Below are 11046 nucleotides of genomic sequence, written 5' to 3' on the forward strand. Positions count from 1 at the left end.
TCCATTGTATATATGGACCACATCTTCTTTATCCATTCATCTGTTGAAGGGCATCTTGGCTCTTTCCACAGTTTGGCTATTGCGGACATTGCTGCTATGAACATTGAGGTGCATATGGCCCTTCTTTTCACTACATCTGTGTCTTTGGGGTAAATATCCAGGAGTGCAATTGCTGGGTCATAGGGTAGCTCGATTTTTAATTTTTTGAGGAACCACCACACTGTTTTCAAAAGTGGCTGTACCAACTTGCATTCCCACCAACAGTGTAAGAGAGCTCCCCTTTCTCCACAACCTCTCCAACATTTGTTGTTTCTTGCCTTCTCAATTTTTGCCATTCTAACTGGTGTAAGGTGGTATCTCAATGTTGCCTCCAGAGACATGTCTACTAAGAAGTTGCTATGGCTGAGGTAAAAGAGGTTGCTGCCTGTGTTCTCTTCTAGGATTTTGATGTTTTCCTGTCTCAAATTTAGGTCTTTCATCCATTTTGGATTTATTTTTGTGTATGGTGTAAGGAAGTGGTCCCGGTTCATTCCTCTGCATGTTGCTGCCCAGTTTTCCCAACACCATTTGTTGAAAAGACTGTCTTTTTGCCATTGGATATTCTTTCCTGCTTTCTTGGAGATTAATTGACCATATTATTCTGGGTCATTTTCTGGGGTTTCTATTCTATTCCATTGATCTATGTGTCTGTTTGTGTGTTACTACCATATTGTTTTGATGACTACAGCTTTGTAATATAGCTTGAAGTCTGGAATCGTGGTGCCTCCAGCTTTGTTTTTTGTTTGTTTTGTTTTGGGATTGCTTTGGCTATTCAGAGTCTTTTGTGGTTCCATAAAATTTTAGGGAAATTCTAACTCTGTGAAAAAATGCTGTTGGTATTTTGATAAGGATTGCATTAAATGTGTAGATTGCCTGTGGTAATACAGACATTTTTTAAATGCTTGTTCTTTCAATCCATAAGCATGGAATGTTTTTCTATTTCTTTGTGTCCTACTCAAATTCATAAGTGTTTTATAGGTTTCAGAGTGCAGATCTTTTACTTCTTTGGTTAGGTTTATTCCTAAGTATCTTATGGGTTTCAGTGCAATGGTAAATGGCATCAATTCCTTGATTTTTCTTTCTGCTGTTTCATTATTGGTGTATAGAAATGCAACAGATTTCTGTATATTGATTTTATATCCTGTGACTTTGTTGAATTCATGTATTAATTCTAGCAATTTTTTGGTGTTTTTCAGGTTTTCTACATAGAGTATCATGTCATCTACAAACAGTGAAAGTTTGACTTCTTCTTTGCCATTTTGGATGCCTCTTATTTCTTTTTCTTGTCTGATTGGTGAGGCTAGGTCTTCTAGTACTATGTTAAATAATAATGGTGAGAGTGGACATACTTGTCTTGTTCCTGATCATAGAAGAAAAGCTTTCAGTTTTTCCCCATTCAGGATGATATTAGTTGTGAGTCTTTTGTATATAGCCTTTATGATGTTGCAGTATATTCCCTATATCCTTACTTTGTTGAGGGTTTTTATCAAAAATGGATGTCGTATTTTGTGAAATGCTTTTTCTGCATCTATTGAGAGGATACTATAGTTTGTACACTTTCTTTTATTAATGTGGTATATCATATTAATTGATTTGTGACTATTGAACCACCCCTGCAGCTCAAGGAATAAATCCCACTTGATCGTGGTGAATAATTCTTTTAATGTACTTTTGGATTCCATATGCTAGTATCCTGTTGCAAATTTTTGCATCCATTTTTGCATCCATTTTTTGCATCAGGGATATTGGCCTGTAATTCTTGTTTTTAGTAGAGTCTTTGTCTGGTTTTGGAATCAAACTTGATTACTGATTCAATTTCTTTGCTGGTTATGTGTCTATTCAAATTTTCTATTTCTTCCTGTTTCAATTTCGGTAGTTTCTATGTTTCTAGGAATTTTTCATTTCTTCCAGATTGCTCAGTTTGTTGAAATGTGATTTTTCATAATATTTTCTTATGATAGGTTTTATTTCTGTGGTGTTGGTTGTGATCTCTCCTCTCTCATTCATGATTTTATTTATTTCTGTCCTTTCTCTTTTCTTTTTGGTAAGTCTGGCTAGAGGTTTATCAATTTTATCATTTTTTTCAAGGAAGTAGCTCCTGGTTTCATTGATCTATTCTACTGTTTTTTGTTTGTTTCTGTAATGCTTCTTTCTGTTCTAATCCTTATTATTTCCCATCTTCTGTTGGCTAGGCTTTATTTTCTTTTCCTTTTCTAGCTCCTTTAGGTGTAAGGTTAGATTGTGTATCTGATATTTGTCTTGCTTCTTGAGATAGACATGTACTGCTATATACTTCCCTCTTAGAATGTTCTTTAACCTCCATGTATTTGTGGTCTTTCCAAATTTTTTCTTGTAGTTGACTTCAAGTTTCATAACACTGTGGTCTGAAAATATGCATGGTATGATCTCAGTCAATTTGTACTTGCTGAGGCTTGATTTATGACCCAGTATGTAATCTATTTTGGAGAATGCTCCATGTGCACTTCAAAAGAATGTGTATTCTGCTGTTTACGGATGAAATATTCTGAATTTATCTGTTATGTCCATCTAGTTCAGTGTGTCATTCAATCTCATTGTCCCCTTGTTGATTTTCTGCTTAGATGATCTGTCCATTGCTGTAAATGGGGTGTTAAAGTCCCCTACTCTCATTGTATTATTATCAATGAGTTTCTTTATGTTTGTTATTAATTGATTTATATATCTGAGTATTCCCAAGTTGGGGGCATAAATATTTGCAACTGTTAGATCTTCTTGATTGATAGGCTCCTTAATTATGATATAGTGCCTTTCTTCATCTATTGCTACAGTCTTTTGTTTAAAGTCTAGCTTGTCTGATATAAGTATGGCTACACCAGCTTTCCTTTGATATCCATCAGAATGATAGATGGTAGATGGTTCTTCATCCCCTCCCTTTCAATCTGCAGCTGTCTTAGGTCTAAAATGAGTCTCTTGTGGCCACCATATAGATAGGTCTTCTTTGTTTGTTTTTCCATTCTGATATTTTATGTCTTTTGATTGGAGAATTTAGTCCATTTATATTCAGAGTGATTATAGATAGATATGAATTTAGTTCAATTATGTTAATAAAGTTGGTGTTTCTGTTGACGTTCTCTGTTCCTTTCTAGTCTTTGTTGCTTTTGGTCTATCTTTTCCACTCACAGAGTCCTGTTTAATATTTCTTGGAGGGCTTGTTTAGTGTATATGAACTCCTTTACTTTTTGTTTGTCTGGGAAACTCTTTATCTCTCCTTGTATTTTGAATGACAGCTTTTCTGGACAAAGTATTTTTGGCTGCATTTTTTTTTTCCAATTCAGCACACAATATATCATGCCACTTTTTTTCTACTCTGCCAATTTTCTGTGGAGAGATTTGTTGTGAACCTGATTTGCCTTAGGTTAAGGGATTTTTCTCCTTACAGCTTTCAAGATTTTTTCCTTGTCTGTGTATCTTGTGTACTTGTCTATGATGTCTTGGTGTTGGCTGGCTTTTTATTGATTTTGATGGGGAGTCTCTATGTGTCTTGGATTTTGATGTCTGTTTCTTTCCCCAGTTTAGGGAAGTTTTCAACTATAATTTGCACAAATAAACCATCTGACCCTTTTCCCCGTTCTTCTTCTGGGACTCTGATGATACAAATGTTATTATGCTTTATAGAGTCACTGAGTTCCCTAAGTCTACATTTATGATCCAATATTTTTTCCCTCTTCTTTTCAGTTTCATTATTTTCCATAATTTTATCTTCTATATCACTGACTTGTTCCTTTCCTTTATCCATCCTTGTTGTCAAAACGTCCAGTCTGTTTGCATTGTGGGTATAGCATTTTTTTTTATTTCAGCCTGATTAGTTTATGTCTTTTATCTCTGGGTAAGGATATCTCTGGTTTCTTGTATACTTTTCTCAAGCCCAGTTAGCATGTTTATGATTTTTTTAAAAAATTCTGGTTCAAACATATTACTTATTTATGTCTTTTATATGTGTTTCAGAGTAGAATTTAGTGATTCATCAATTGCATACAACACTGGTGCTCATTACATCAAGTGCCCTCCTTAATGCCCATCACCCAGTTATCCCTTTCCCCCAACCACCTCCCCTACAGCAACCCTCAGTTTCTTTCCTAGAGTTCAGCTTCTCTTATAGTTTGCTTCCCTCTCAATTTTCATCTTATTTTATTTTTCCTTCCCCTCCCTTATGTTCATCTGTTTTGTTTATAAATTCCACAAGAGTGAAATCATATGTATTTGTCTTTCTCTGACTGACTTATTTCACTTTGCATAATACCTTCTAGCTCCATGTCATTGCAAATGGCAAGATGTGATTCTTTTTGATGGCTGAGTAATATTACACTATATATAGATAGATAGATAGATATAGAAAGATAGATATAGATATAGATGATATAGATAGATATAGATATAGATAGATATAGATAGATATAGATATAGATATAGATATAGATATAGATATAGATATAGATATAGATATAGATATATCACCTCTTCTTTATCCATTCATCTGTCAATGGACGTCTGAGCTTTTTCTACAGTTTGGCTATTGTGAACATTGCTGCTATAAACATTGGTGTGCATGTGCCCCTTTGAATCACTACAATTGTATCTTTTAGACAAATATCAAGAAGTACAATTGCTGGGTCATAGGGTAGCTCTATTTTTAACTTTTTGAAGGACCTCCATATTGTTTACCACAGTGGTTATACCAGTTTGCATTCTAACCGAACAGCATAAGAGGGTTCCTTTCTCTGTGCACTCACCAACATCTATTGTTTACTGAATTGTTGATTTTTGCCATTCTCATCAGTGTGAAGTGGAATCTCATTTTGGTTTTCTTTTGTATTTCCCTGATGCCCAGGGATGTTGAACATTTTTTCATGTGTCTGTTGGCCATTTGTATGTCTTCTTTGGAGAAATGTCTATTCATGTCTTCTGCCCATTTCTTGACTGGATATTTTGTTTCTGGGATATTGAGTTTGATACATTCTTTATAGATTTTGGATACTAGTCCTTTATCTGGTAAGACATTTGTAAATATATTTGCCTATTTCGTAGGTTGCCTTTTATTTTTTGTTGACTGTTTCCTTCACTGTCCAAAAGATTTTATCTTGATGAGTCCCAATAGTTCATTTTTGCTTTTTTTGTTTTTTCCTCTCTTGCCTTTGGAGATGTATCTAGCAAGAAGTTGCTACAGACAAAGAGGTTGCTGCCTGTGTTCTCTTCTATGATTTTGATGTTTTCCTGTCTCATGTTTAGGTCTTTCATCCATGTTGAGTTTATTTTTATGTATGGTGTGAGAAAGTGATCCAGTTTTGTTCTGCATGTGGCTGTCCAGTTTTCCCAGCACAATTTGTTGAAGAGACTGTCTTTTTTCCATTAGATATTCTTTCCTGCTTTGTCAAAGATTAGTTGAACATAGAATGGAGGGTCCATTTCTGGGTTCTGTATTCTGTCCCTTGATCTATGTATCTGGTTTTGTGCAATTACCATACTGTCTTGATGATTACAGCTTTGTAATACAGTTTGAAGTCTGGAATTGTAATACCTCCAGCTTTGGTTTTCTTTTATAACATTCCTTTGGCTATTTGGGGTCTTTTCTGGTCCCATACAAATTTTAGATTGTTTGTTCCACCTCTGTGAAAAATGATAGTATTGTGATAGGAATTTCATTGAATGTGTAGATTGCTTTGGGTAGCATAGACAATTTAACAATATTTGTTCTTCCAGTCCGTGAACATGGAATGTTTCCCCATTTCTTTGTGTCTCTCAATTTCATTCATAAGTGTACTACATTTTTCAGAGTACATATGTATTACCTCTTTAGTTAGGTTTATTCCTAGTTATTCTTATGGTTTTGGTGTAATTGTAAATGGACCACTTCCTTGATTTTTCTTTTTTCCACCTCATTTTTAGTGTACAGAAATACAACTGACTTCTGTGCATTTATTTTATGTCCTGTAACTTTGCTGAATTTCTGTGTCAGTTTTACCAAGTTTTCGTAGTCTTTTGGTTTTTCAACATAGAGTATCATGTCATCTGTGAAGAGTGAAAGTTTGAATTCTTCCTTGCCAATATGGATGCCTTTTATTTCTTTTTGTTGTCTGCTGAGGCTAGGGCTTCCAGTACTATGTTGAACAACAGTGGACATCTCTGTCATGTTCCTGACCTTAGGGGAAAAGCTCTCAGGTTTTCCTATTCAGAATGATATTTGCTATAGGTTTTTCCCATATGGCTTTTATATGAGGTATATTCCTTCTATCCCTACACTGTGGAGTTTTCATCAAGATAGTATACTGTATTGTGTCAAATGCTTTTTCTGCATCTATTGAGAGGATCATATGGTTTTTGTCATTTCTTTTATTAATGTGGTGTACCACATTGATTTGTGGATGGTGAATCACTCTTGAAGCCCAGGAATAAATCTCACTTGATCATGGTGAATAATCTTTTTAATGTACTTTTGAATCCTATTAGTTAGTATCATGTTGAGAATTCTTGCATCCATGCTCATCAGGGCTATTGGTCTGTAATTCTCCTTTTTGGTGTGGTATTTGTCTGGTTTGGGGATCAAAGTAATGCTAGCCTCATAGAAGGAGTTTGGAAGTTTTCCTTCCTTTTCTATTTTTTTGAAACAGTTTCAGAAGAATAGTTATTAATTCCTCTTTAAAGGTTTGGTCAAATTCCTCTGGGAGGCCATAAAACACTGGACTCCTGTTTGTTGGGAGATTATTGATTACTGATTCAAATGTTTTGCTGGTTATGGGTCTGTTTAGGTTTTCTATTTCTTTCTCTTTCAGTTTTGGTAGTTTATATGCTTCTAGGAATGCATCCATATCTTCCAGATAGCCTAATTTGCTGGCATATAATTGCTCATACTATTCTCTTTTATTTGTTTGTATTTCTTCAGTGTTGGTTGTGATCTCTTCTCTTTCATTCATAGTTTTATTTATTTGATTGATTGATTGATTGATTGATTGATTCCTTTCTCTTTTCTTGTTGTTAAGTCTGGCTAAGTGTTAATTGATCTAAATAGTTCTTTCAAGGCCCAGCTCCTAGTTTTGTTGATCTCTTCTACTATTTTTTAATTTCTATATCATTGAGTTCTTATTATTTCTCTTCCCCTGCTGGATTTAGGCTTTATTTACTCTTCTTTTGCCAGTTCCTTTAAGTGTAATGTTAGGTTGTGTATTTGAGACTTTTCTTGTTTCTTGAGAAAGGCCTGTATTGCTATATACTTCCCTTGTAGGACCACCTTTTCTTCTTCCCAAAGGTTTGAAATATCGTGTTTTCATTTTCATTTGCTTCCATGTGTTTTTTTTTTTTTTATTCTTTAATCTCTTGATTTACCCATTCATTCTTTATTAGGATGCTCTTTAACCTCCTTTTATTTGTGTTCCTTCCAAATACATCTCGTGATTGACTTCAAGTTTCAAAGCATTGTGGTCTGAAAATATGCATGGTATAATCTCAGTCTTTTGGTACTGGTTGGGACCTGATTTGTGACCCTGTATGTGATTTTTTTGGAGAATGCTCTATGTGCACTTGAAAAGAATGTGTATTCTGCTGCTTTAGGATGAAATGCTCTGAAAATATCTGTTAAGTCCATCTGGTCTAGTGTGTCATTCAAAGCCCTTGTTTCCTTGATGATCTGCTTAGATGATTGGTCCATTGCTGTGAGTGAGGTATTAACATCTCCTACTCTTATTGTATTATTATCAATGAGTTTCTTTAACTTTGTTCTTAGTTGGTTTATATATTTGGCTGCTTCCAATTTTGGGCCATAAATATTTGCAATAGTTAGATCTTCTTGTTGGCTAGGCTCTTTCCTTATGATAATGGTGTCCTTCTTCACCTCTTATTACTGCCTTTGTTTTAAAATCTAGTTCTTCTGATATAAGGATTGCTACTCTAGCTTTTTTATGTCCATTAGCATGTAAATTGCTCTCCACCCCCTCACTTTCAATTTGGAGATTTATTTGGGTCTAAAATGAGTCTCTTGTAGCCAGCATATTGGTGGGCCTTCCTTTTTTTTTTTTTTAATCCAATCTGATACATATGTCTTTTGGTTGGAGTATTGAGTCCATTTACTTTCAGAGTAATTATTGAAAAATATGAATTTAGTGTCATTGTATTACCTGTGAAGTTGCCATTCCTGTAGATTCTGTCTGTTCCTTTCTGGTCTTCGTTACTTTTTGACTCTCTCTTCACTCAAAGGATCCCCTTTAATATTTGTTGCAAAGCTGCTTAAGTGTTCAGAAATTCCTTTAGTTTCTGTTTTTCCTGGAAACTCTTTATCTCTCCTTCTATTCTGAATGATAGCCTTGCTGGATAAAGTATTCTTGGCTGCATATTTTTCCCACTTAACACCTTGAATATATCATGCCAGTCCTTTCTGGCCTGCCAGGTCTCTGTGGACAGGTCTGTTGCCAGCCTTATGCTTCTACCCTCCCTTGTAGGTTAAGCACCTCTTGTCCCAAGCTGATTTCAAGATTTTCTATTTATCTTTGAAATTTGCAAGCTTCTCTATCTTATGTCAAGGTGTTGACCTATTTTTATTAATTTTGAGGGGGGTTCTCTGTGCCTCCTGGATTTGAATGCCTGTTTCCTTTCCCAAATTAGGTAAGTTCACAGCTACAATTTGTTCAAATAAGCCTTCTGTCCCTCTGTCTTTCTCTTCATCTTCTGGGACCCCTATTATCTGGATAGTAGTTTGCTTTATGGAATCACTGAGTTCTCTAAGTCTCCCTTTGTGATCCAGTATTTCTCTTTCTCTCCTCTTTTCAGCTTCCTTATTCCCCATCATTTTATCTTCTATATCACTGACTCTCTCTTCTGCCTCATTTATCCTCGCTATTGAAGCCTCCATTTGTTACTGCATCTCATTAATAATATTTTTAATTTTGGCCTGAATAGATTTTAGTTCTTTTTTATTAAAGATTTTATTTATTTATTTATTTGACAGAGAGAGACACAGTGAGAGAGTTAACACAAGTAGGGGGAGTGGGAGAGGGAGAAGCAGGCTTCCCGCTGAGCAAGGAGCCTGATGCAGGGCTCGATCCCAGGACCCTGAGATCATGACCTGAGCCAAAGGCAGACGCTTAACGACTGAGCCACCCAGGTGCCCCAAGCTTTTAGTTCTTTTATTTCTACTGTAAGGGATTCTCTAGTGTCCTCTATGCTTTTCTCAAGCCCAGCTAGTATCATTATAATCATTGTTTTAAATTCTAGTTCAGACATCTTCCTTGTATATATATTGATTAAATCCCTGGCAGTCAGTACTACCTCTTGTTCTTTCTTTTGGGGTGAATTTCTTCACCTTGTCATTTTATCTAGAAAAAAGTAGAAGAAAAAGGAAAGACAGTAATAACAAGAACAACAGAGGAAAAAAACAGAAACAAAACAACAAAACAAAATAAGAAAGAATCAAACAAGAAACAAAACAGAATACAAAAATCTAGATCCTCAGTGTGTTTCAGTCTACTTGTTAAAATAAACTAGATCCATGGGCGCCTGGGTGGCTCAGTTGGTTAAGCGACTGCTTTTGGCTCAGGTCATGATCCTGGAGTCCCAGGATCGAGTCCCGCATCGGGCTCCCTGCTCGGCAGGGAGTCTGCTTCTCCCTCTGACCCTCCTCCCTCTCATGCTCTCTGTATCTCATTCTCTCTGTCTCAAATAAATAAATAAAATCTTTAAAAAAAAATAAAAAATAAAAAATAAATAAACTAGATCCCAAAATAGGAAAGGACAATGAAAGGAAATAAAAATAATAGATATATATATATAAAACATTTATATAAAATAAAAATTTTTAAAAAGAGTAAAAAAGAATTGAAAGAATAAGAAAATAGCTGAAAATAATACTGAAGGACTAAAGAAGTTAAAGAAACCCACAAATGCTATATTCTGTTTTCCCCAAGAGCTGAAGTTTTGCAGTTCTCTATTACCTGTAAACTTTGTGCTAGTCAGTTGTTCCTGGTGGTCTTCTTCAGGAGGCGCCTGTTGAGCTGATTCTCAAGTGCCCTTGAAGTTGTGGAAATGTGCCTTCCTTGCCAGGGAGCCGGGGTCAGTGTAAGTGGCTTCAGATTCCACTATATGGTGCTGTTATGCTCCCTGAAGGCTTTCAGGACCTATGGGAGGTATGAAAATGGCAGCACTCCACTCTCTAGCCCTGGAGCTGAAGGTTCACACCTGCCACTATTCAGTGATCCCTCACAGAGAAGCAGTCAATCACTCTTGTCTCCCTGGTTTCTGTCTGAACTCTGTGTTCACCCAGACTGTGATTGAGTGTTTTTATCTGAGGCATGCAACTGAGTTTCAAGACTACAATTTTTACAGACTCCTGCAGCACAGACCATGTTCTTCCTCCCAGTAGAGGTGTGTGTGGGGGGGTATTTTGTCACACCTTTGCCTTTTGCTGGGCCCCTGCCAGAAGAATGGTGACATGACCATGCAGCGGTTTGCAGTTTATGGCAACACAGCACAGAAAGTCGGCACCTAGACTCACTCTTTTCATCTGGCTTCCTCTTATGCCTGGGAACTCTGCCATACTCAGGCACCCCTGTTCCTCTTGTGACCTCAGGAATCCTGAGACCATACTGCTCCACCTGAGACCATACTGCGCCACCTGGGCACCGGTAAGCTAAGATTGTCCCCCACTGAAGCAGACTTCTAAAAGTTCCGATTTTGTGCTCAGCTGCTTAACATCGTTTGAGGTAGCCTCCTTAAGCCGGCTCTCTCCCCTCCACCATATCCTCAGATATATCACCCTGGGTTCAAGTCTCTGCACATCCTACCTTCCAAAAAGTCATCATTTTTTTATTAGTAGAATTGCAACATTTCTTTTTTTTTTAATGTTATTCTTTTATTTTATTCTTATGTTAATCCCCTACATTACATCATTAGTTTTAGATGTAGTGTTCCATGATTCATTGTTTGTGCATAACACCCAGTGCTCCATGCAGAATGTGCCCTCCTCAATACCCACCACCAGGCTAACCC

The sequence above is a fragment of the Leptonychotes weddellii genome, chromosome X (genome assembly GCF_054177405.1).
Source record: "Leptonychotes weddellii isolate Sample4059 chromosome X, ASM5417740v2, whole genome shotgun sequence".
Classification (NCBI taxonomy): Eukaryota; Metazoa; Chordata; class Mammalia; order Carnivora; family Phocidae; genus Leptonychotes; species Leptonychotes weddellii.